This window comes from Schistocerca serialis, chromosome 11 (genome assembly GCF_023864345.2).
Source record: "Schistocerca serialis cubense isolate TAMUIC-IGC-003099 chromosome 11, iqSchSeri2.2, whole genome shotgun sequence".
Lineage (NCBI taxonomy): Eukaryota > Metazoa > Arthropoda > Insecta > Orthoptera > Acrididae > Schistocerca > Schistocerca serialis.
Window position 1 is genome coordinate 119,654,641 of NC_064648.1, and position 26,633 is coordinate 119,681,273.

The window sequence follows — 26,633 nt, forward strand, 5'->3', positions numbered from 1 at the left end:
GTAAGCATGACGCGCAATTTGTAGTGCCAGCACTGCAACTGGTAGGCGTGTCTTGTCCCCCCCCCCCCCTCCTCATAGGCTCAACTCCCCTCCCCACGCCAGCCAATGCTTGCTTCCTCCTCTCCCCGCACTCCCCTCACAACTCTGCCGTCTTACAGTTAACACACTGTACCGAGGTCATCGGTCCCTAGACTTACACCTAACTTATGCTAAGAACAACAGACACACACACACACACACACACACACACACACACACACATGCCCGAGGGAGGACTCAAAGCTCCGACCGGAGAGGTCGTGCAATCCGTGACATGGCGCCTCAAACCGCGCGGCTACTCCTAATGCCTGAAATTTTGGTATTGGTTCAAATGGCTCTGAGCACTACGGGACTTAACATCTGACGTCATCAGTCCCCTGGAACTCGGAACTACTTAAACCTAACTAACCTAGGGACATCCATTCCCGAGGCACGATTCGAACCTGCGACCGCAGTGATCGCGCGTTTCCAGACTGAAGCGCTTAGAACCGCTCGGCCGAATGGGCCCGGGAAATTTGTTATCGACACACTCTTGATACCGTGGATTTCGGAATACTGAATTCGCTAACGATTTCCGAAATGGAATGTCCCATCCGTCTAACTAAAACTACCATTCCGCGTTGAAAGTTTCTTAGTTCCGGTCGTGCTGCCACAATCACGTCGGTAACCATTTCACATGACTCAGCTGGGTACAAATGACAGCTCCGCCAATGCACTGCCCTTTTATACTTTGCGTACACGATACTACCCTACATCTGTACATGTGCATATCGCTATCCCTTAACATACTTACGATATTCAGTGTAGTTACATTAATCAGTCACCACTCCACTTACTAGATAAACATGCTAGCACTCATCAAATTCACACTAAGAATTTCGTCATTATTTCATTTAAATAGCATGAGGGTATCATCAATATAACTAAACTAAAACTAAACTCTCCCCGAACAGACCACAAACGCCCAACGGTACCGACCGGCCGCCGTGTCATCCTCAGACCATGTAGTAGACATGGACTTCATGTCTGTCTTGGCCACAATAATGCGTTCACTATGCTGTTTGTAGTAGCTTACCCGAACCCCCATTTTTTTATTCATTAGTAAACCTACTCCTGCATTACCCCTATTTGATTTTGTATTTATAACCCTGTATTCACCTGACCAAAAGTCTTGTTCCTCCTGCCACCGAACTTCACTAATTCCCACTATATCTAACTTTAACCTATCCATTTCCCTTTTTAAATTTTCTAACCTGCCTGGCCGATTAAGGGATCTGACATTCCACGCTCCGATCCGTAGAACGCCAGTTGTCCTTTTCCTGATGACGACGTCCTCTTGAGTAGTCCCCGCCCGGAGATCCGAATGGGGGACTATATTACCTCCGGAATCCCGCCCGGAGATCCGAATGGCGGACTATTTTACCTCCGGAATACTCTATCCAAGAGGACGCCATCATCATTTAACCATACAGTAAAGCTGCATGCCCTCGGGAAAATTTATGGCTGTAGTTTCTCCCCGCTTGCAGCCGTTCGCAGTACCGGCACAGCAAGGCCGTTTTGGTTAGTGTTACAAGGCCAGATCAGTCAATCATCCAGACTGTTGCCCCTGCAACTACTGCAAAGGCTGCTGCCACTCTTCAGGAACCACACGTTTGTCCGGCCTCTCAACAGATACCCCTCCGTTGTGGTTGCACCTACGGTATGCTGAGGCACGCAACCCTCCCTACCAATGGCAAGGTCCATTGTTCACGGGGCGTCACTGGATGCGCATACGGAGGGTCACATGGTCAACACACCGCTCTCCCTGCCGTATGTCAGTTTCCGAGACCGGAGCCGCTACTTCTCAGTCGAGTAGCTCCTCAGTTTGCCTCACAAGGGCTGAGTGCACCCCGCTTGCCAACAACGCTCGGCAGACCGGATGGTCACCCATCCAAGTGCTAGCCCAGGCCGACGGCGCTTAACTTCGGTGATCTGACGGGAACCGGTGTTATAACAGCGGCAAGGCCGTTGGCTATCATCAGTATACCGTTCCTAAGAAGTGACTACATCTCTCCATTGGATTTGTTCTCTGAAACATTTATTTTCTAAGCGATGAAAGAAAGTACAGTATTTGCCGGGCAGAAAGTGCCTTCCGGCTGCCATTTGAATTACGAAAGAGTTGAAAACGTTTTCATTTCGAACCGGTTGTTGTTGTTGTGGTCTTCAGTCCTGAGACTGGTTTGATGCAGCTCTCCATGCTACTCTATCCTGTGCAAGCTTCTTCATCTCCATGTACCTACTGCAGCCTACATCCTTCTGAATCTGCTTAGTGTATTCATCTCTTGGTCTCCCTCTACGATTTCTATCCTCCACGCTACCCTCCAATTGGTGATCCCTTGATGCCTCAGAACATGTCCTACCAACCGATCCCTTCTTCTAGTCAAGTTGTGCGACAAACTTCTTTTCTCCCCAATCCTATTCAACACCTCCTCATTAGTTATGTGATCTACCCATCTAATCTTCAGTATTCTTCTGTAGCACCACATTTCGAAAGCTTCTATTCTCATCTTGTCTAAACTGTTTATCGTCCACGTTTCACTTCCAAACATGGCTACACTCCATACAAATACTTTCAGAAACGACTCCCTGACACTTAAATCAATACTCGATGTTAACAAATTTCTCTTCTTCACAAACGCTTTCCTTTCTATTGCCAGTCTACATCTTATATGCTCTCTACTTCATCACTTATTTTGTTCCCCAAATAGCAAAACTCCTTTACTACTTTAAGTGTCTCTTTTCCTAATCTAATTCCCTCAGCATCACCCGACTTAATTTGACTACATTCAATTATCATCGTTTTGCTTTTGTTGATGTTCATCTTATATCCTCCCTTCAAGACACCATCCATTCCGTTCAACTGCTCTTTCAAGTCCTTTGCTGTCTCTGACAGAATTACAATGTCATCGGCGAACCTCAAAGATTCTATTTCTTCTCCATGGATTTTAATACCTACTCCGAATTTTTCTTTTGTTTCTGTTGTGACTTGGCAAGACAGCCAAGCCACTATGAGATAGCCGAAAGGCACGCGTTTAAGCTCACGCAGGCTGGCGTGAGGTCTGGAACAGTTAAAGGAGTTGAGTCTAGTAAAAAAAGTACGTAGCTTCTGGAATACTTAACTTTAATCCATGATTGGTAAACATCGGTCTGACGGTACATGCATCACAAGATAAACAGCAAATGATAATGGCGCCTTGCTACGTCGTAGGAAATGACGTAGCTGAAGGTTATGCTAACTACCGTCTCGGCAAATGAGAGCGTAATTGTCAGTGAACCATCGCTAGCAAAGTCGGCTGTACAACTGGGGCGAGTGCTAGGGTGTCTTTCTAGACTAGACCTGCCGTGTGGCGGCGTTCGGTCTGCAATCGCTGATAGTGGCGACACGCGGGTCCGACGTATACTAACGGACCGCGGCCGATTTAAAGGCTACCACCTAGCAAGTGTGGTGTCTGGCGGTGACATCACAGTTTCCTTCACTGCTTGCTCAATATACAGATTGAATAACATCGGGGAGAGGCTACAACCCTGTCTCACTCCCTTCCCAACCACTGCTTCCCTTTCATGCCCCTGAACTCTTATAACTGCCATTTGGTTTCTATACAAATTGTAAATAGCCTTTCGCTCCCTATATTTTACCTCTGTCACCTTCAGAATTTGAAAGAGAGCATTCCAGTCAACATTGCCAAAAGCTTTCTCTACGTCTACAAATGCTAGAAACGTAGGTTTGCCTTTCCTTAATCTAGCTGCTAAGATAAGCCATAGGGTCAGTATTGCTTCACATGTTCCAACATTTCTACGGAGTCCAAACTGATCTTCCCCAAGGTCGGCTTCTACTAATTTTGCCATTCGTCTGTAAAGAATTCGCGTTAGCATTTTGCAGCCGTGACTTATTAAACTGATTGTTCGGTAATTTTCACATCTGTCAACACCTGCTTTCTTTGGGATTGGAATTAGTATATTCTTTTTGAAGTCTGAGGGAATTTCACCTGTCTCATACATCTTGCTCACCAGATGGTAGAATTTTGTCGGGACTGGCTCTCCCAAGGCCGTCAGTAGTTCTAATGGAATGTTGTCTACTCCCGGGGCCTTGTTTCGACTCAGGTCTTTCAGTGCTCTGTCAAACTCTTCACGCAGTATCATATCTCCCATTTCATCTTCATCTACATCCTCTTCCATTTCCATAATATTGTCCTCAAGTACATCGCCCTTGTATAGACCCTCTATATACTCCTTCCACCTTTCTGCTTTCCCTTCTTTGCTTAGAACTGGGTTTCCATCTGAGCTCTTGATATTCATACAAGTCGTTCTCTTATCTCCGAAGGTCTCTTTAATTTTCCTGTAGGCGGTATCTATCTTACCCCTAGTGAGATAGGCCTCTACATCGTTACATTTGTCCTCTAGCCATCCCTGCTTAGCCATTTTGCACTTCCTGTCGATCTCATTTTTGAGACGTTTGTATTCCTTTTTGCGTTTCACTTACTGCATTTTTATATTTTCTCCTTTCATCAATTAAATTCAATATTTCTTCTGTTACCCAAGGATTTCTACTAGCCCTCGTCTTTTTACCTACTTGATCCTCTGCTGCCTTCACTACTTCATCCCTCAAAGCTACCCATTCTTCTTCTACTGTATTTCTTTCCCCCATTCCTGTCAATTGTTCCCTTATGCTCTCCCTGAATCTCTGTACAACCTCTGGTTCTTTTAGTTTATCCAGGTCCCATCTCCTTAAATTTCCACCTTTTTGCAGTTTCTTCAGTTTTAATCTACAGGTCGTAACCAATAGATTGTGGTCAGAGTCCACATCTGCCCCTGGAAATGTCTTACAATTTAAAACCTGGTTCCTAAATCTCTGTCTTACCATTATATAATCTATCTGATACCTTTTAGTATCTCCAGGGTTCTTCCATGTATACAATCTTCTTTCATGATTCTTAAACCAAGTGTTAGTTATGATTATGTTGTGCTCTGTGCAAAATTCTACCAGGCGGCTTCCTCTTTCATTTCTGTCCCCCAATCCATATTCACCTACTATGTTTCCTTCTCTCCCTTTTCCTACACTCGAATTCCAGTCACCCATGACTATTAAATTTTGGTCTCCCTTCACAATCTGAATAATTTCTTTTATTTCATCATACATTTCTTCAATTTCTTCGTCATCTGCAGAGCTAGTTGGCATATAAACTTGAACTACTGTAGTAGGTGTGGGCTTCGTATCTATCTTGGCCACAATAATGCGTTCACTATGCTGTTTGTAGTAGCTTACCCGCATTCCTATTTTCCTATTCATTATTAAACCTACTCCTGCATTACCCCTATTTGATTTTGTGTTTATAACCCTGTATTCACCTGACCAAAAGTCTTGTTCCTCCTGCCACCGAACTTCACTAATTCCCACTATATCTAACTTAAACCTATCCATTTCCCTTTTTAAATTTTCTAACCTACCTGCCCGATTAAGGGATCTGACATTCCACGCTCCGATCCGTAGAACGCCAGTTTTCTTTCTCCTGATAACGACATCCTCTTGAGTAGTCCCCGCCCGGAGATCCGAATGGGGGACTATTTTACCTCCGGAATATTTTACCCAAGAGGACGCCATCATCATGTAATCATACAGTAAAGCTGCATGCCCTCGGGAAAAATTACGGCTGTAGTCTCCCCTTGCTTTCAGCCGTTCGCAGTACCAGCACAGCAAGGCCGTTTTGGTTAGTGTTACAAGGCCAGATCAGTCAATCATCCAGACTGTTGCCCTTGCAACTACTGAAAAGGCTGCTGCCCCTCTTCAGGAACCACACGTTTGTCTGGCCTCTCAACAGATACCCCTCCGTTGTGGTTGTACCTACGGTACGGCTATCTGTATCGCTGAGGCACGCAAGCCTCCCCACCAACGGCAAGGTCCATGGTTCATGGGGGGGAGTTGAAATGTGTGGAACTTAAAATACAATATAACAGTCAATTTTTGGAAGGAGTTGACATGATCATATTCCTTGGCCTCAATGGGGATAAGAACGTAAGGAGATGTGGACATCATGGTATGTGTTTTTATTAGTATTTTGAAACATAATAATACAAAAAATTTAATATATATTGAAATGAAACTTTAACCAAACAGTTAGTATATTTTGGTGTCTATGCGACAAAAATATAGATACTGTGGAATTCGTAATGGAGTGAAAATTGATTTTTATCTTACTTAATGAATTAGTGTTATAAACCGTTCTAGAGTCGAGATCAGACAGTATTTTTTTTATCCAAGACAATAGATTTCAGCAGTCTTGGCTGTCATCTTCAGGCCTAAGATTAAGATTATTGAAACCGGTTGTCTTGAATAAGAAAAATGTTTTGTGTAATCTTCGCTTTTCAATGGCTTTTAACAATTAAAACAGATTGCCCTTCAATACTCTCATAATGAAAAAAATGAATAAGGAATTATGTGTAATTTTTATTTTAGGTACCCTATACTTCCACACTATCACAATTAAAGGTTAAAACAAATTATGTTCATTTAATTATCAAGATGTTAAGAGAATAAAGCAGGAATATTTTCCAATTTCTTGTTTTGCGTAATTAAAAAAATGTTTTTTAGAAGCTGATTTTTTTTATCCTGATAATTTAAAAACAGATGACAAGCTCCAGCTTAAGATATTGAATACATTATGGAATAATAAAGTTCACTTTGTAGGCAAGTACTGTTATTATTTGTGCAAAATTTTGTTTTTGTAGCTTTAACACTGGATGAGACAAAGATAACTAAGTATGCCAAAACACTTGCTGTCTCTGGTTCCTTTTCATCTTATTTAGTTTCCTTTCTTTCCTTTGTTGTTGTGGCCTCCTTTGCCAATATTTGAGCTGCTTTTTCAACATCAGAGACATGTCTGTCCACTCATAGTAGTCCATTTTACATGTTGTCCCCAGTTTTGATACCTAGTCTGCTCACAGTTTTTAATCTGCTTGTTACTCCATCATCAAAACGCATTATGGCATCCAGCACACCAATCTGAAAAGCCAACATGCCAAAAAAAACATATTTTTGGTCTGCCAATTGCAGCTGTTGAAACTGTCATTTGAATTTTGCATTTTGCACGTAAACATGTTTCCAGGAAACTTCCTGGCAGATTAAAACTGTGTGCCCGACCGAGACTCGAACTCGGGACCTTTGCCTTTCGCGGGCAAGTGCTCTGCCAACTGAGCTACCGAAACACGACTCATGCCCGGTACTCACAGCTTTACTTCTGCCAGTACCTCGTCTCCTACCTTCCAAACTTTACAGAAGCTCTCCTGCGAACCTTGCAGAACTAGCACTCCTGAAAGAAAGGATATTGCGGAGACATGGCTAGCCACAGCCTGGGGGATGTTTCCAGAATGAAGTTTGGAAGGTAGGAGACGAGGTACTGGCAGAAGTAAAGCTGTGAGTACCGGGCGTGAGTCGTGCTTTGGTAGCTCAGTTGGCAGAGCACTTGCCCGCGAAAGGCAAAGGTCCCGAGTTCGAGTCTCGGTCGGGCACACAGTTTTAATCTGCCAGGAAGTTTCATATCAGCGCACACTCCGCTGCAGAGTGAAAATCTCATTCTGGAAACATCCCCCAGGCTGTGGCTAAGCCATGTCTCCGCAATATCCTTTCTTTCAGGAGTGCTAGTTCTGCAAGGTTCGCAGGAGAGCTTCTGTAAAGTTTGGAAGGTAGGAGACGAGGTACTGGCAGAAGTAAAGCTGTGAGTACCGGGCGTGAGTCGTGCTTCGGTAGCTCAGTTGGCAGAGCACTTGCCCGCGAAAGGCAAAGGTCCCGAGTTCGAGTCTCGGTCGGGCACACAGTTTTAATCTGCCAGGAAGTTTCATATCAGCGTACACTCCGCTGCAGAGTGAAAATCTCATTCATTATGTTTCCAGGAGTTTTAAATCTGAAAGATTCCTTTATATTGGCTGTGGTTCTGCCATAACAGTCCTAGCATGGGGTGCCCACATGTATGTTTTTGTCCACTTGCTTGATGCCTATTGTACTTGAACCATGAAGCATTTCCTTTTGGCCTGAGGCAATGCCATGCTGACTAACATAAATTTTTTTTGTTGTTTTGTGATGTTGTGAAAAACAAAAATAAACTGAATAAACTACTTATATCAATAGAAAGACAGAGTGCAATACATCCCTGCTCACAATACAGTCAACGTGTTCTTCAAGGGTATCACACAAATGAGTTTCCACAGGTATATTGGCACCAAAATTAAATAATGTGTCATTTTAGGCAAGATTGAGGAGTGGACAGTGCGCCGAGTGCAGCTCAGTGCGGTGTTTCAGGTCAGCGGCTGGGGATGCTGCAGCTGAAACTGGCCATCGCTTCCGTGGTGAGGCACAGTCGTGTGAAGTTAGCACCCCTTTTTCGAGAAATATACATTTTTTTCACAGTTCTTGTTAGATGTGCCATAGTTCTAGAGTTCTTTCCACAAAATTTCAATAGTTCTGCAAAATGTAACGAAGAAAACAACAATACTCGAAAAAATTTTCGTATCGAAAACATTCTCTGACAATTTCCACAAAATGTAAATAAGTACAAGAGTTCTGAGCACAGTTCTGAACAGAGCTCCAAGAGTTCTTTCGAAAATCCAAGTAACATTTTTTTGTGCAGCTAATAGTTTACGAGATAATTGCAATTTAAGAGAAAATCTTTTCACTTACTGTGAAGTTGGCACCCTTTTTTTTACAAATGTATACTTTTTTCAGATTTCTTGATAGATATGCCATAGTTCTAGAGTTCTTTGTACAAAATTTCAATAGTTCTGCAGAATTTAGCGACGAAAACAATATTCAAAAAAAATTTCGTGTCGAAAACATTCTTTGTCAATCTTCGCAAATTGTAAATAAGTACAACAGTTCTGAGCACAGTTCTGAACAGAACTCCAAGAGTTCTATCGAAAACCAAAGTAACATTTTTTTGTGCAGCTAATAGTTTACGAGATAATTGCAATTTAAGGAGAAAATATTTTCACTTACTGTGAAGTTGGCACCCTTTTTATCACAAATGTATACTTTTTTCAGATTTCTTGATAGATATGGCATAGTTCTAGAGTTCTTTGTACAAAATTTCATAGTTCTGCAGAATTTAGCGACGAAAACAATATTCGAAAAAATTTTCGTATCGAAAACATTCTTCGTCAATTTTCGCAAATTGTAAATAAGTACAACAGTTCTGAGCACAGTTCTGAACAGAACTCCAAGAGTTCTATCGAAAACCCAAGTAACATTTTCTTGTGCAGCTAATAGTTTACGACATAATTGCAATTTAAGAAGAAAATCTTTTCACTTACTGTGAAGTTGGCACCCTTTTTTTCAGAAATGTATATTTCTTTCACAGTTCTTGACAGGTATGCGATAGTTCTAGAGTTCTTTGTACAAAATTTCAATAGTTCTGCAGAATTTAGGAACAAAACAACAATACTCGAAAAAATTTTTCTATCGAAAAATTTTTTTGTCAATTTTCGCAAAAATTAAACTTGTACAACAGTTCTGAGGACAGTTCCGAACATAACCCCAAGAGCTCTATCGAAAATCCTAATAACATTTTTCTATGGCGATAATAGTTTGTGATAAATTGATTTAATGTGGGACACACTTTCTCTACAGAAAATATAAATATATTCGTACAACAGTTCTGATGACAGTTCTGGACACCACGTGAAGAGTTCTATTGAAATTCCTAGTAGAATTTTTTAGTGCAGGTAATAGTTTAAGAGGTAATTGCAACTTAATTAAGAACCCCCTAAGAGCTCCTACTGTGAAGCTGCCATCCTTCTTTTCAGAAATATGTATATATTATTCAGAGTTCTTGATAGTAAGTCATAGTTATAGAGTTCTCTGTACAAAATTTCAATAGTTATGCAGAATTTAGCGAAGAAAACAACATTGTATAACAAAGCTGATTCAGGAACCCTTTCCTTCTGATACAGTTCTTACTGTTGCCACAATAAATCACTTGTGCATAGATTCCAACTGTACTGATCATTACAAAAATACAACCATTGACCGGCGACGCACATTTCTTGCAGCGTTGTACATAGCATTCGGCTTATCCGCTGTGAAAATACCACACTTAACGCTATTTTAAAATTCACGGTGGATGGCTTCCGTTTATCTACAATGTCAGCATCTATCGAATTATATTCCTGCAAACGTGATGCCTGGATCACTCACTTCCCCTTTTTAGGTACGGAGGAAACTAGAGTTCAGTCTTGTGGAAGCCAAAAAAGGAAATGTGGGCAGCCCTTCGTTTACTGATAGCAAACTCTAGAGATATCTCCACGCTTGTCTTTCTTCATCATGCCAACAAAAGAAAAATTCTCCCTTCATAGCTCTATTATCATTCCAGTACTAGTAAACCAGTTGTCCGCTTTCACATTTCGACCTGACTGATATATAGGTTTACACAGTCACAGAACAACATCAAAATGTTTATTGCTCAGTTGGTAAATCCTTCTGGTTGCAACACAGCGTATATTTCCAAATTGTACAGGTAAAATACTTAAGAATCCACACTTAAGAATCCATACTCGTTTGTTTTGATTGATACATATTGGCAAAAACTGTACCTTCCACAGAATCCTTCCAGCTTCTTATCTACTGTAACATTTTCTCCAAGGATGTAAGATTTGTGGTAGTTGCGTACAAACACAGTAAATATTTCACGAATAGCTGTTTGCTTGTCTAATTGTCTCCTTTCATCACGAATAGCGCGACTGTAAAATCTAAGGCTCTCCAGAATAAATTTGAAACGTTTTATGTTCATTTGGAAGGTGAAATTTTTCAATGCCATCACCATCAGTTCCACACAGATCTTCCAGGCTTTATCTGTTACTTTTGTTAACAACAATTAAAAACAAGAGACTGATGAAGGCTTTCAATTCAATATCATCTATTGATTTTACCCCTCTCTCACGCTGAAATGAGGCTTTGATGCTCTCAAAATTCTGATTGGAATACAAAACTACAATAGACAAATATCGTTATCTATGAGATAATTACAGCATCACAAATGCTGCTTTGGCTGCACCTATTGGTACAGGTAAATTTTGAATAATATTATGCTCTTCGAACAATATGCTTTGGATTTCTTCAACATTATCTAGTACTTCCCACTTACAATAATAAAATTCCTATAAAATAACGCAACCAGGCGCAGTGTATTAATCTGAAATTTGACGTTCAGACAGCGGACACTGCCTATTAAACAGTTCAACCAGAATTTAAGTGCAGTTTACATTCTGGATTAGCTTTGTACTACTTACTACGTTGATAAACAAATAAATTAATTGCTGAAATGAAATTCGAAAGGGCGCAGTGGATAAAAACGAGCAATCCGCTCATATCTCATCAAGAGAGCATTAGCGTCGATACTGAATCATACAACATTGAAAGGCACACGTGAAGTGTATATTTTTAGAATCAGGAAGAACCAGATGAATTTTATTACGTAAAACAGTAATTGTTTTGAGCTCGCATGACATCCAGGATCCACTAACAGCTAAAAATATGTCCAGGACCCTCATGGATGAAAGTTACGTGGCAACATCACCAGCCGCTAGGATACATAAAAACATGTGCTGTGTGTAACGAACAAATTTGAAATTGCTGTCGTTAATATTGTTGCAAACATTTGTTCTAGTTAGAAAGGAAGTGTGGAAGTTTGATGAGTTACACTACAGCGAGATTTAAAAGTCTTTACAATGTATAGAAATGTAAGTATATTTACTGAATATATCGTACAAACGAACTAAGTAGTATGTTTAAATCCTAATTCAATACATGACTGATAGAGGTGTTATAATGTTGAGGGGATACAGTATTAAAGTTAATAACAAGTTCGAAATTTGTAAATAAGAACCTCGTTTATTTGGTCCTCAGTAATCCGGATTTCCGGTTTATCCGGATTCGTATTTTGTGTCCCTTGGTATTTTTCTCTTTTTTTCTTATAACACGAAGATGTGTAGTCGATGAGGTACATAGGCTGCTTACCACTAGGCTGGTAATTTAGTCTAGTACTGAGTGATAAGGAACTCGGAGTGTGTGAATGACGTTGTTTCTCAAGTATTGTACATTAATATAACGGTGTATTGATGCCCAACAAGTAAGTTGCATAGTAACCACGACAACAGCACTCCACCACAGCTCATTGTACCTCTGGTGCGATTCTCGACAGGTGTGACACCATCTGGTTAGTGGCGCGTGTGAATGTATCTGCTCTCTCGGCCATCTGTTTGTTTTGCACTGACGAGCCTTCTCTCCTTGAATCATCTAAGCGTGCACATCCCACGCTTCCACCTACAGTTGCTACAGTCAGTCTTAAGAAGGTGTACTGGCATTTGTATAGTGCTGAACATTTAGACTTTTTGTATTTAGTAGAATATACATCCGGGTTTTCGATTTTCGGTTTTCCAAAAATAAAAGTGAGAATTTACGATCGTCCTCATAGCTGTACTTCCAGCAATACCTCATCTCCTGCGTTCCCAATTTCGTAGAAGTTGTCCTACGAAAATTGCAGAAGCACTCTTGGACGAAAGGATATTGTGACGATATTCTTTCGTCACAGTCTGGGGTTAGAGACCCGGTCCGGCACACAGTTTTTATCTGCCAGTAAGTTTCACATCGGCGCACACCCACTGCAGAGTGAACACACAATCTGTTTTATAATCTACTGGCACCATAAAAATGTTATGAGGGTTTTTAAAAGAACTCTTTCGGTGCTATCCAGAACTGCAGCAAAAGGGTTGTGCCAATTTATTATAATGTAGACCAAGTGGGTCTCTCGAAAATGCTATTATCTCATTAACTGTTATCCCCACAAAAAATGTTATTACAGTTGTCGGTAGAACTCTTAGGGTCGTATTAAGAAATGCCATCAGATCTTTTGTACGAATTTATTACTTTTACATGACAAAAGTGAGTCCCACATTAATTATCTCATTTAATGTCATCGTCACAAATAAAGTTATTATAGTTTTTGGTAGAACTCTGTGGGTGATATTCAGAACTGTTATCAGAACTATTCTACGAAATTTGCTATATTAGATAAAGTGAGTATCAGATTAAAACAAATATTGTATAAACTATTATCGCCACAAAAATGTTATTATCATTTTCAATGCAACTCTTCCAGTGCTATCCAGAACTGCCAACAGAACTGTTATACAAATTTATTTTTTCCAAACTGGCAAATAATTTTTTACCATACCAAAATTTTGCCGAGTTATTGTTTTCTTCCCTAAATTCTGTAGAACATTCGTGTTTTGAGCAGGGAATTCTAGAAGTATTGCATATATATCAAGAACTGTGAAAAAAATTTATATTTATCGTAAAAGGGGTTCAAACTTCACGGGAAATGCTCATAAGCATTCCTTAATAAAGGCAGTTACTACGTAAACAATTACCTGCACACAATATGTTACTAGTATTTTCGATAGAACTCTTACAATGCTATCCAGAGCTGGCATCAGAGCATACGAACAGACATAATTTTTTTTTTTTTTTAGTAAGAGTGCCCCACAATTAATCAATTACCATACAAACTATTATAACCACAAAAAATGTTATTATGATTATCGATAGAAGTCTTGAGGTGTTAACCAGAACTGTTCATCAAAACTGTTGAACGAATTTACTTTTTCTGTGGAGAAAGTGGGTCTAACATCAAAGCAGTTACCGTATAAACTATCATCGCCACAAAAAGATATTATTAGGATTTTCGATAGAGCTCTTGGTGTTCTGTTCAGAACTGTTGTACGAATTTACTTTTTGCGAAAATTGACAAAGAATGTATTCGATAAGAAAAATTTTTCGAGTATTGTTGTTTTTCTCGCTAAATTCTGCAGGACTATTCAAATTTTGTACAAATAACTCTAGAACTATGACATTTCCATTAAGAACTCTGAAAAAATATATATTTCTGAAGAAAAGGATTCCAACTTCACAGTAAGTGAAGAGGTTCCCTCCTTAAATTGCAATTATCTCGTAACATGTTAGCTGCACAAAAAATTGAAATTAGGATATTCGATAGAACTATTGGGGTTCTGTTCAGAACTGCCCTCAGAACTGTTAACCGAATTTACTTTTTGCGAAAATTAATAACGAATGTTTGCTATTCGAATTTTTTGAGTATTGTTGTTTTCTTCGTTCAATTCTGCAGAACTATTCAAATTTTGTACAAAGAACTCTAGAACTATGGCATAACTGTCAAGAACTGTGAAAGAAATATACATTTCTGAAAAAAAGGGTGCCAACTTCACAGTAAGTGAAAAGATTTTCTTCTTAAATTGCAATTATCTCGTAAGCTGTTAGCTGCACAAAAAAATGTTACTTGGGTTTTCGATAGAACTCTTGGAGTTCTGTTCAGAACTGTGCTCAGAACTGTTGTACTTATTTACAATTTGCGGAAATTAACAAAGAATGTTTTCGTTACGAAAATTTTTTCGAATATTGTTTTCGTCGCGAAATTCTGCAGAACTATTGAAATTTTGTACAAAAAACTCTAGAACTATGACATATCTACCAAGAAATCTGAAAAAAGTATACATTTCTGAAAAAAGGGTGCCAACTTCACAGTAAGTGAAAAGATTTTCTCTTTAAATTGCAATTATCTCGTAAACTATTAGCTGCACAAAAAAATGTTACTTGGGTTTTCGATAGAACTCTTGGAGTTCTGTTCAGAACTGTGCTCAGAACTGTTGTACTTATTTACAATTTGCGGAAATTAACAAAGAATGTTTTCGATACGAAAATTTTTTCGAATATTGTTTTCGTCGCTAAATTCTGCAGAACTATTGAAATTTTGTGCAAAGAACTCTAGAACTATGCCATATCTATCAAGAACTCTGAAAAATATATATATTTCTGAAAAAAAGGGTGCCAACTTCACAGTAAGTGAAAAGATTTTCTCATTAAAATGCAATTATCTCGTAAACTATTAGCTGCACAAAAAAATGTTACTTGGATTTTCGAAAGAACTCTTGGAGCTCTGTTCAGAACTGTGCTCAGAACTGTTGTACTTATTTACAATTTGCGAAAATTAACAAAGAATGTTTTCAATACGAAAATTTTTTCGAATATTGTTTTCGTCGCTAAATTCTGCAGAACTATTGAAATTTTGTGCAAAGAACTCCAGAACTATGATTTATCTATCAAGAGCTCTGAAAACAATATATATTTCTGAAAAAAAGGGTGCCAGCTTCACAGTAGGAGCTCTTATGGAATTCTTATTTAAGTTGCAATTACCTCTTAAACTATTACCTGCCCAAAAAAATTTCACTAGGATTTTCGATAGAACTCTTCACGTGGTGTCCAGAACTGTCATCAGAACTGTTGTACGAATATATTCATATTTTCCGTAAAGAAAGTGTGTCCCATATTAAATCAATTTATCTCAAACCATTATCGCCATAGAAAAATGTTGTTGGGTTTTTTCGATAGAGCTCTTGGGGTTCTGTTCAGAACTGTCCTCAGAACGAACTGTTGTACAAGTTGAATTTTTGCGAAAATTGACAAAAAATGTTTTCGATACGAAAAATTTTTCGAAATTTGTTGTTTTCTTCGCTAAATTCTGCAGAACTATTGAAATTTTGTACAAAGAACTCTAGAACTATGCCATATCTATCAAGAACTCTGAAAAAAATATATATTTCTGAAAAAAAGGGTGCCAACTTCACAGTAAGTGAAAAGATTTTCTCATTAAAATGCAATTATCTCGTAAACTATTAGCTTCACAAAAAAATGTTACTCGGATTTTCGAAAGAACTCTTGGAGCTCTGTTCAGAACTGTGCTCAGAACTCTTGTACTTATTTACATTTTGCAGAAACTGCCAAAGAACATCTTCGATACGAAAATTTTTTCGAGTATTGTTGTTTTGGTCGCTAAATTCTGCAGAACTATTGAAATTTTGTACAAAGAACTCTAGAACTATGCTACATCTATCAAGATCTGCGAAAAAAATGTGTATTTCTCAAAAAAGGGGTGCTAACTTCACACGACTGTGAGGCACTTCGAGCTGTCACCCGTGCCGGGCCGCACGGTCTTCCCTCCCCGGCTGGAGCCGCGGGCGCAGGTGATGGCGCCGCGGGACGGCGCGTGGGTGCGCTTCACGCCTCGGCAGACGCAGTCGTAGGAGAGAGGCTGCGGGCCGACCTCGTGTCGTTCTGGAGTACGCTGCGTGGAGCCCGCTTCTCCACACACTTCATACGTCTGTGTGCCACGCACACTCCTAGACTGTTACCACAGTATCTGTTACCAGTGTCCTCGCCATTCGATTAACGTTTCAATACCGACTTCACTATCGACAGCGACGACAGCTGCCCTCTCGGCACTGTCGGTGTCTACACACGCGTATCCTGTGCCGTAATATGCCGAGCCGCTATGTGACCGTGTGTAGCCTTAGCACACACATCGTAATACATATTTTGTATCAGACAAAAGTACAGATATTGGCTAAAAGTCACATATGAAATATTTTTTTGTTTACACAAACTGAAGTAAGAAATTTGAAACGTGATTCTGTGTACTGGCATGTAGCAGTAAGCGTGATATAGTTGTTAACACTCACCTCTATTTTCATTTACTGTCAGCACAGAATTAATCACTGCTCACATAACAAGTTCTCATTAAGTTATCCACGTTAATGGCAGTTGCGAATATGGTGCGTACATTTCCCAACAAAAGGTCTCAGTAGCGAAGCCAATCGTGGAAAGGAGTCGATGAGACCCTGCTGCGATCCCGAAATCTTGTCGAATATTCGATACGCCGGGAAAATTTCAAGAGTCATTTCAATTATTTATTGCACAAGAACTAAACATTGTGCGGATGTCATACATATTGTATTTTGAAGAGAAACTCTGTAAGTTTTTTTTACAAACATCCGATATCCGAACCATGAGTGACCCAGCAGACGTCAGAATTCTTGCCATACCGCCCCACCATGGCATCGTCGACTGTGGCAGTCGCCTCCCGTATTCTCTCCCGGAGCTCTGCTACATACACCAGATCTGTAATGTGTCCCCACAGAAAAAAGTCACACGGAGTGAGATCTGGTGATCCGGGAGGCCATTTCGTGAAACAGCTGTCCCCTTCTGTAGCACGGCCGATTCATCGATGCGGCAGCTCCGTGTTTAGGTATCCAGGAACTTTAAGATGAAAACAGGTTGGAGCCCCATCCTGCTGAAAGGTGAACGGAGAGTCTGATTGCATTCGAGGCATCAGCTGCAACGTCTCCAAGTAGGAATATCCAGTGACGGTGCTCTCGGCGAAGAAGAATGGCCCGTACAGTTTTCGACGTGACAATGCACAAAAACATATTTACCTTTGGGGAATCACGCTCAAATTCAGTGCATTCGTGTGGATGCTTTGTTCCCCAGATTCGACAATTATGCCTGTTCACTTTCACAATAGTGTGAAAAGTGGCTTCGTCTCTAAAAATTAAGCGATCAACAATGACATTCTCATCCTCATCCAATTGTTGCAAATCCGAACAAAACTCAAAACGCTTGTCTTTGTCGTCGTCATTGAGCTTCTGCACTAGCTCCAATCTGGTTTCACAGACAGCTTCCGCCGCAGGACTTTCCACACTGTCATCGGAGGCATTGCGAGTTCACGGGATGCAAGACGCACCGATTTCTTTGGACTACTTACGAATGTCTCTCTTACGCACTCCAAATTCGCTTCACTCACACTGGGACGTCCGCTTCTCTTTGTCGGGCACAAGCAACCCGTGGTAACGAATTTTTGCGCCAGCGGTAAATGGCTTTCCTTGTTGGTGGCTTCTCACCGTACTTTGTTCTAAAGATCCGTTGAACATCCGTAGCACACTTGTGTTTGTCGAACTCCAACACACAGAAAGCTCGCTCCGCACCTGAACTTGCCATGTTTGCGACCAGCGCCGACTATCGGCAAATAACCAAACTACGCTGTGGCGGTGTACATGAAAAAAAAACTTACAGGGTTTCTCTTCAAAATGACATATGTATAATATCTGCACTATGTTTGGTAATTTTGCAATAAATAACTGAAAGTGTTCCCAAACTTCAAGTACACCCTGTATTAATGAGCCACTGTTGTGTACTTTGGAGAGAAGGGTTACCTGAACGTCCTACTATGTCTCAGAAAGAGCGGTACAAGATTCGTCTGAAAACCATACGCGACCTCTATTTCCCCATTTCGAGAGGACTGGAAGCTGTTTTGAACGCCAACGGTTTTCCAACACCGCACTAGGAAGTCTTCTCTGAACGTATTCGTATGGAGTGTAGCCATGTGTGGAAGTGAAATATGGACGATAAACTAGACAAGAAGAGAATACACTCCTGGAAATGGAAAAAAGAACACATTGACACCGGTGTGTCAGACCCACCATACTTGCTCCGGACACTGCGAGAGGGCTGTACAAGCAATGATCACACGCACAGCACAGCGGACACACCAGGAACCGCGGTGTTGGCCGTCGAATGGCGCTAGCTGCGCAGCATTTGTGCACCGCCGCCGTCAGTGTCAGCCAGTTTGCCGTGGCATACGGAGCTCCATCGCAGTCTTTAACACTGGTAGCATGCCGCGACAGCGTGGACGTGAACCGTATGTGCAGTTGACGGACTTTGAGCGAGGGCGTATAGTGGGCATGCGGGAGGCCGGGTGGACGTACCGCCGAATTGCTCAACACGTGGGGCGTGAGGTCTCCACAGTACATCGATGTTGCCGCCAGTGGTCGGCGGAAGGTGCACGTGCCCGTCGACCTGGGACCGGACCGCAGCGACGCACTAATGCACGCCAAGACCGTAGGATCCTACGCAGTGCCGTAGGGGACCACACCGCCACTTCCCAGTAAATTAGGGACACTGTTGCTCCTGGGGTATCGGCGAGGACTATTCGCAACCGTCTCCATGAAGCTGGGCTACGGTCCCGCACACCGTTAGGCCGTCTTCCGCTCACGCCCCAACATCGTGCAGCCCGCCTCCAGTGGTGTCGCGACAGGCGTGAATGGAGGGACGAATGGAGACGTGTCGTCTTCAGCGATGAGAGTCGCTTCTGCCTTGGTGCCAATGATGGTCGTATGCGTGTTTGGCGCCGTGCAGGTGAGCGCCGCAATCAGGACTGCATACGACCGAGGCACACAGGGCCAACACCCGGCATCATGGTGTGGGGAGCGATCTCCTACACTGGCCGTACACCACTGGTGATCGTCGAGGGGACACTGAATAGTGCACGGTACATCCAAACCGTCATCGAACCCATCGTTCTACCATACCTAGACCGGCAAGGGAACTTGCTGTTCCAACAGGACAATGCACGTCCGCATGTATCCCGTGCCACCCAACGTGCTCTAGAAGGTGTAAGTCAACTACCCTGGCCAGCAAGATCTCCGGATCTGTCCCCCATTGAGCATGTTTGGGACTGGATGAAGCGTCGTCTCACGCGGTCTGCACGTCCAGCACGAACGCTGGTCCAACTGAGGCGCCAGGTGGAAATGGCATGGCAAGCCGTTCCACAGGACTACATCCAGCATCTCTACGATCGTCTCCATGGGAGAATAGCAGCCTGCATTGCTGCGAAAGGTGGATATACACTGTACTAGTGCCGACATTGTGCATGCTCTGTTGCCTGTGTCTATGTGCCTGTGGTTCTGTCAGTGTGATCATGTGATGTATCTGACCCCAGGAATGTGTCAATAAAGTTTCCCCTTCCTGGGACAATGAATTCACGGTGTTCTTATTTCAATTTCCAGGAGTGTAGAAGCTTTAGAAATACTGTGCTACAGAAGAAAGCTGAAGATTAGATGGGTAGATCACATAACTAATGAGGAGGTACTGAATACAATTGAGAAGTAGAGGAATTTGTGGCACAACTTTACTAGGAGAAGGGATCGGTTGGTTTTTATACCCCCTCTTCCCCCCCCCCCCCCCCCACACACACACACACATACTACCCTGTATACTCCGTTGCCCGTAAGAATAAACCTCGTGTAAACATTACACTACGTATTATTCTGCAATTGCTGGAACCTCACTGGATTTCGTTCCATGTGGGGCGGAAGTCAAGCTTTCGTGAGTACAGTCAAGCAGGATAATGAGGATACGGTTTATGCTGTGCGTATCGACTCAGCGATAATACGGGGCAACAGCTTCACCGGAGCATTTGACTTGGACAGCACTGGCCAGGCAAGTCGTCCACCTAACCTCCAGTGATGTGAATGGTTGAAGTAAAGACGCAAAAGGGGACGAGAAGAGAACAATATAGCTTTGAATGTCATTTAATTTTGAAACACAAGGAAATAATATACAGGATGGTCCATTAATGCCGCGCGGGATTAGCCGAGCGGTCTGGGGCGCTGCAGTCATGGACTGTGCGGCTGGTCCCGGCGGAGGTTCGAGTCCTCCCTCGGGCATGGGTGTGTGTGTTTGTCCTTAGGATAATTTAGGTTAAGTAGTGTGTAAGCTTAGGGACTGATGACCTTAGCAGTTAAGTCCCATAAGATTTCACACACATTCGAACAACTTTTTTTTCATAACGGAAATCAACTGCGTCTTTTAAAAATATGAACCCCCATTTTTTATTACATATTCGTGTAGTACGTAACGAAATATGAATGTTTTAGTTGGACCACTTTTTTCGCTTTGTGATAGATGGCGCTGTAATAGTCACAAACGTACAAGTACGTGGTATCACGTAACATTCCGCCAGTGCGGACGGTATTTGCTTCGTGATACATTACCCGTGTTAAAATGGACCGTTTACCAATTCCAGAAAAGGTCCATATCGTGTTGATGTGTGGCTATTGTGATCAAAATGCCCAACGGGCGTGTGCTATGTATGCTGCTCGCTATCCTGGACATCATCCAAGTGTCCGGACCGTTCGCCGGATAGTTACGTTATTTAAGGAAACAGGAAGTGTTCAGCCACGTGTGAAACGTCAACCACGACCTGCAACAAATGATGATGCCCAAGTAGGTGTTTTAGCTGCTGTCGCGGCTAATCCGCACATCAGTAGCAGACAAATTGCGCGAGAATCGGGAATCTCAGAAACGTCGGTGTTGAGAATGCTACATCGACATAGATTGCACACGCACCATATTTCTATGCACCAGTAATTGCATGGCTTCGACTTTGAACGTTGTGTACAGTTCTGCCACTGGGGACAAGAGAAATTACCGGACGATGACAGATTTTTTGCACGCGTTCTATTTAGCGACGAAGCGTCATTCACCAACAGCGGTAACGTAAACCGGCATAATTTGTACTATTGGGCAAAATCGACGATGGCTGCGACAAGTGGAACATCAGCGACCTTGGCGGGTTAATGTAAGGTGCAGCACTATGGGAGGAAGGATAATTGTCCCCCATTTTATCGATGGCAACCTAAATGGTGCAATGTATGCTGATTTCCTACGTAATGTTCTACCGATGTTACTACCAGATGTTTCACTGTATGACAGAATGGCGATGTACTGCCAGCACGATAGATGCCCGGCACATTGCTCGCGTGCGGTTGAAGCGGTATTGAATAGCATATTTCGTGACAGGTGGATTGGTCCGTCCAAGCACCATACCGTCGCCCGGACGTTCACCGGATCTGACGTCCCCGGATTTCTTTCTGTGGGGAAAGTTGAAGGATATTTGCTATTGTGATCCACCGACAACGCCTGACAACATGCGTCAGCGCATTGTCAATGCATGTGCGAACATTACGGCAGGCGAACTACTCGCTGTCGAGAGGAATGTAGTTACACGTATTGCCAAATGCGTTGAGGTTGACGGACATCATTTTCTGCATTTATTGCATTAATGTAATCACGCTGTAACAGCATGCGTTCCCAGAAATGATAAGTTCACAAAGGTACAATTATAACATTGGAACAACCGAAATAAAATGTTCAAAAGTACCTACGTTCTGTATTTTAATTTAAAAAAGCCACCTGTTAGCGATTGTTCGTCTAAAATTGTGAGCCATATGTTTGTGACTATCACAGCGCCATCTATCACTAAGCGAAAAAAGTGGTACAACTAAAACATTCATATTTCTTTACGCACTACACGAATATGTAATAAAAATGGGGGTTCCTACATAAAAAACACGCCGTTGATATCCGTTTGACCTATGGTAGTGCCATCTAGCGGGCCAACCATAGCGCCAGCTGGTTTCCCCCTTCAAGCTAGACAAGTTTCGTTCTTTGTAGTTTTTTTCGTTTGACGCTTATTTCGTGAGATATTTGACCCAGTGACGATGAATGAACCAACCTGTATAGTAAAACTTAGGCGATACGCTTCTTAGGTGACTGGACGGGAAACAACACGCTCTATCGTAGCTAAAATAGTACTGTAATTAAAAGCAGGAGTAATAAGAATTGCCGACGTAAACTCGACCCTCCTCACCCACCCCCTCCCGCTGCCGCGCCTGTATTCCCACGTCCCACCCGGTCTCCATCCTTCAACCCTCCTTACCCTCTCCCAAGGTGGCTTCCGCCAGCTCCCCCTCCCTGATGATGCCCTCCTCCCCTCCATCTACCTCTCCTACCAACTTTGATCCTCCCCCCCACCTCCTGTGTCCTTTCCTTTAGGCACCCTCCCTCCCCCCCTTTCCCTTCCCTTCTCTTTCCTTTCCCCCCTCCCTCCTACCCTCTCCCCTGGGCTTCCCCTCCCCATTCCTCCCTCCCCCTCTCTCCTTTGCCCATGGCATCTCTGCTCTCCCCTCTCCCATTTCCCCTTCCTCCTCCTCCACCTCCTCTCTTGGCAGGTCCCCGGACTCGTACACGCTCAGTGAACATTCGCGCGCCGGAGATCATCGCCATCAGTGTTTTGTGTGTGTGCATCGTTTTGTGTTTCGTGCAGTTACAACTCAACTGTTCACATGTGCCGTCGCCTGTTCTCCGTGTTTTGTGCGCGCCGTGTCTCCAAGTGTTTGTGTTTTTTTCGTCCAACGTGAAGGGCTTCTTGTTTGTTTTTTTGTATCTCCATTTTTTTGCCCGCCGTTTTTTGTATTGTATATATCACCTCTCTGTCATGTTTATTGTTCCACTTAAGGCTGAAGAGCAGCGTACTATGCTGCTGACAGCCCGCCTGTATAGGTGTTTAAAATTACAATAAAGGAAAAAAAAAAAAAAGAATTCCCGACGTAAGCAATGGTAATTTTGCTGCATGAGCTATGTGCGGCACAAAAGCGCACTGATCAGATTTTACCACGATGTTAAATACTGAAGCCACTGTAGGTATTACAGTCATTCGTCCGCTAATTTCCGAATTCCTTAAATATCGGACCCCAGATGAATGCATTTCAGTACAGCTACGTTGAATACCAGGCGATCAGCAACAGATTCCCAATCCACCAAAAAGTCCACATTCCCTCCTCCTCCTCTTTTATGACAGGCTGTTCTGCATTTCGCCATCGTTCGGCAATGACGTGTCAGAAAGGGTCGTGCATCTGTTCAAATGTGTGTGAATTCCTAAGGGACCAAAGTGCTGTGGTCTTCGGTCCCTAGACTTAACACACTACTTAAACTAACTTACGCGCCGGCCGCTGTGGAAAAGCGGTTCAAGGCGCTTCAGTCTGGAACCGCGCGACTGCAACGGTCGCAGGTTCGAATCCTGCCTCGGGCGCGGATGTGTGTGATGTCCTTAGGTTAGTTAAATTTAAGTAGTTCTAGGTTCTAGGGGACTGATGACATCAGCAGTTAAGTTCCATAGTGCTCAGAGCCATTTGAACCATAGCTTGTGCAGAAAAATTTGCCTGTGGTTCAGTCAGAAATTTTCATCACTCTCGTTTTTAATTACAACAGTACGTTTAGCTAAAAACGATAATATGTTGCGTTTTTCGTCTAGTCGGCTAAGGGGCGTATTGCGGGAGATTTGCAGTGTATTATTTCATTCTGGTTAAAAATTAAATGACATTCGAAGCTGTATTGACCGGGCAGTGCTGTCCGAGTCAAATGCGCCGCTAAGGCTGTTGTCCCGTATTGTCGCCAAGTCGATGTGCGCGTAACGCACAGCACAAAACGTATCCTCATTACCGTACATGACTGTACTCAGCTTGGCTGCAGTCCCATGTGAAATCCAATCACGTTCCAGCAAACGCGGAAGTATAGATAGTGCAATGTTCACATCAGGTTTATTCTTACTATGAACGGATTATAGAAGAAGGACTCGGTCGGTAGGACACGTCCTGAGGCATCAGCTATCACCAATTTCGTATTGGAAGGAAGGGTAAACTCGTAGAGGGAGACCTAGAGATGGATACACTAAACAGATTGAGAAGGATGTAGGTTGCAGTAGGTACTGGGAGATGAAGAAGCTTGCACAGGATAGAGTAGCATGGAGAGCTGCATCAAACCAGTCTCACGACTGAAGACCACAACAACAACAACAGCCTAGTTGTTATAGCTGTGCCTGTCTGACCGACATACAGTTCTTTCCAGTCATTGCAAGACCACAACAAAACATGGTAATGTGCTTTTGGTGTTTGCATCTTTTTCTCCACTCCCTGTACATTCTGACAACAAGCTCAACCACTAGGTCGCGTAAGACGAACAAATTGCATCTAGAAGTGGCACCTCTTTGCCAACGAGGAACTATTCGCTGTACAACCTTGGAGCTTTCTGCGCTGCAACCAAATCGTTCTCTTCTCTCTCTCTCTCTCTCTCTCTCTCTCTCTCTCACTCCACATATCTTTCACTCGCGTCAACATACGCGTGTTTTTACTTTTTTTCCACCGGTGCTGAGTCATGAACAGTTTGCGGCTACGGCCTGAGACACCACAGAAAGATGACGACTCTTGCAAATGCTGCATGATGTAAGTTCTGCGGTCTTCACCTTCCCCACAGACGCTCTGCCCTTCCCCCTACACAAAGCTCGGCAGGACTAAGGAACAAACAAACGTCTGCGTTCCAGCGCTCTGCTAAAACTGGCCACGGCGGAAACAAAAATAAAGCGAGATGTTTTCCATGGTCTCGAGCCACAGTCGCGCAATATTTTTGTAAAAGAGTATACCGCCATTTCACTCTGTACTACTATATCTATCTTCTGTACTAGCCTAGATGTCGGCTTTTATGCCTTTATTAAGTACAATGCTAAAATATGTTAGACCATTATTATGACATATCTGTTACGGCAGACAAAGGAGGTAAACAGATATGACGTAGCAATGGCCTAACATCTTTCAACATTTTACCTGATAACGGCATAAAAGCCAAAATCTAGGTAGTACAGACGATAAATATGGTAATATAAGAGGCAAACAATAATTTATTCTTTCAAAAACGTAAAGCAGATTTTTCTAAAATCTTCTTTTTTTGAGTCATCAGCCTTGGGAGAGCCAGAACTCACTAAACTCTACCATCTGGTGAGTAAGAGGTACGAGACAGGTGAAAAACCCCCAGACTTTGACAAGAATATAATAATTCCAGTCCCAAAGAACGCAGGTGTGGACAGATGTGAAAATTACCGAACCATCAGTTTAATAAATCACGGCTGCAAAATTCTAACACGAATTCTTTACAGACGAATTGAAAACATGGTAGAAGCCGACCTCGGGGAAGATCAGTTTGGATACTGTAGAAATGTTGGAACACGTGAGGAGACTGGGTTGTGGCCAATCCCCGATGTTATTCAGTCTGTATACTGAGCAAGCAGTAAAGGACACAAAACAAAAATTCAGAGAAGGAATTAAAATCCATGGAGAAGAAATAAAAACTTTGACCTTCGCCGATGACATTCTAATACTGTCACAGACATCAAAGGACTTGGAAGACCAGTTGAACGGAATGGACAGTGTCTTGAAAAGAGGAAATAAGATTAACATCAACAAAGGCAAAACGAGGATGATGGAATGTAGTCGAATTAAGTCGGGTGATGCTGATGGTATGAGGAAATGAGACACTTAAAGTAGTAAAGGAGTTTTGCTGTTTGGTGAGCAAAATAACTGATGATGGTCGAAGTAGGGAGGATATAAAACGTAGACTGGCAATGGCAAGGAAAGTGTTTCTGAAGAAGAGAAATTTGTTAACATCGAGTATAGATTTAAGTGCCAGGGAGTCGTTTCTGAAAGTATTTGTATGGAGTGTAGCCATGTATGGAAGTGAAACATGGACGATAAATACACTCCTGGAAATGGAAAAAAGAACACATTGACACCGGTGTGTCAGACCCACCATACTTGCTCCGGACACTGCGAGAGGGCTGTACAAGCAATGATCACACGCACGGCACAGCGGACACACCAGGAACCGCGGTGTTGGCCGTCGAATGGCGCTAGCTGCGCAGCATTTGTGCACCGCCGCCGTCAGTGTCAGCCAGTTTGCCGTGGCATACGGAGCTCCATCGCAGTCTTTAACACAGGTAGCATGCCGCGACAGCGTGGACGTGAACCGTATGTGCAGTTGACGGACTTTGAGCGAGGGCGTATAGTGGGCATGCGGGAGGCCGGGTGGACGTACCGCCGAATTGCTCAACACGTGGGGCGTGAGGTCTCCACAGTACATCGATGTTGTCGCCAGTGGTCGGCGGAAGGTGCACGTGCCCGTCGACCTGGGACCGGACCGCAGCGACGCACGGATGCAC

At 42.7% G+C, this 26,633-nt stretch overlaps 1 long non-coding RNA gene and 1 pseudogene across 1 annotated transcript in view; both read right to left on the bottom strand.

The window, feature by feature from the left end:
• LOC126427330 (uncharacterized) overlaps nucleotides 1–26,633 on the bottom strand; it is a 335,716-nt gene that overhangs the window by 237,351 nt on the left and 71,732 nt on the right. The window lies entirely within an intron of this gene.
• LOC126427498 (5S ribosomal RNA) lies at nucleotides 1,934–2,051 on the bottom strand (annotated as a pseudogene).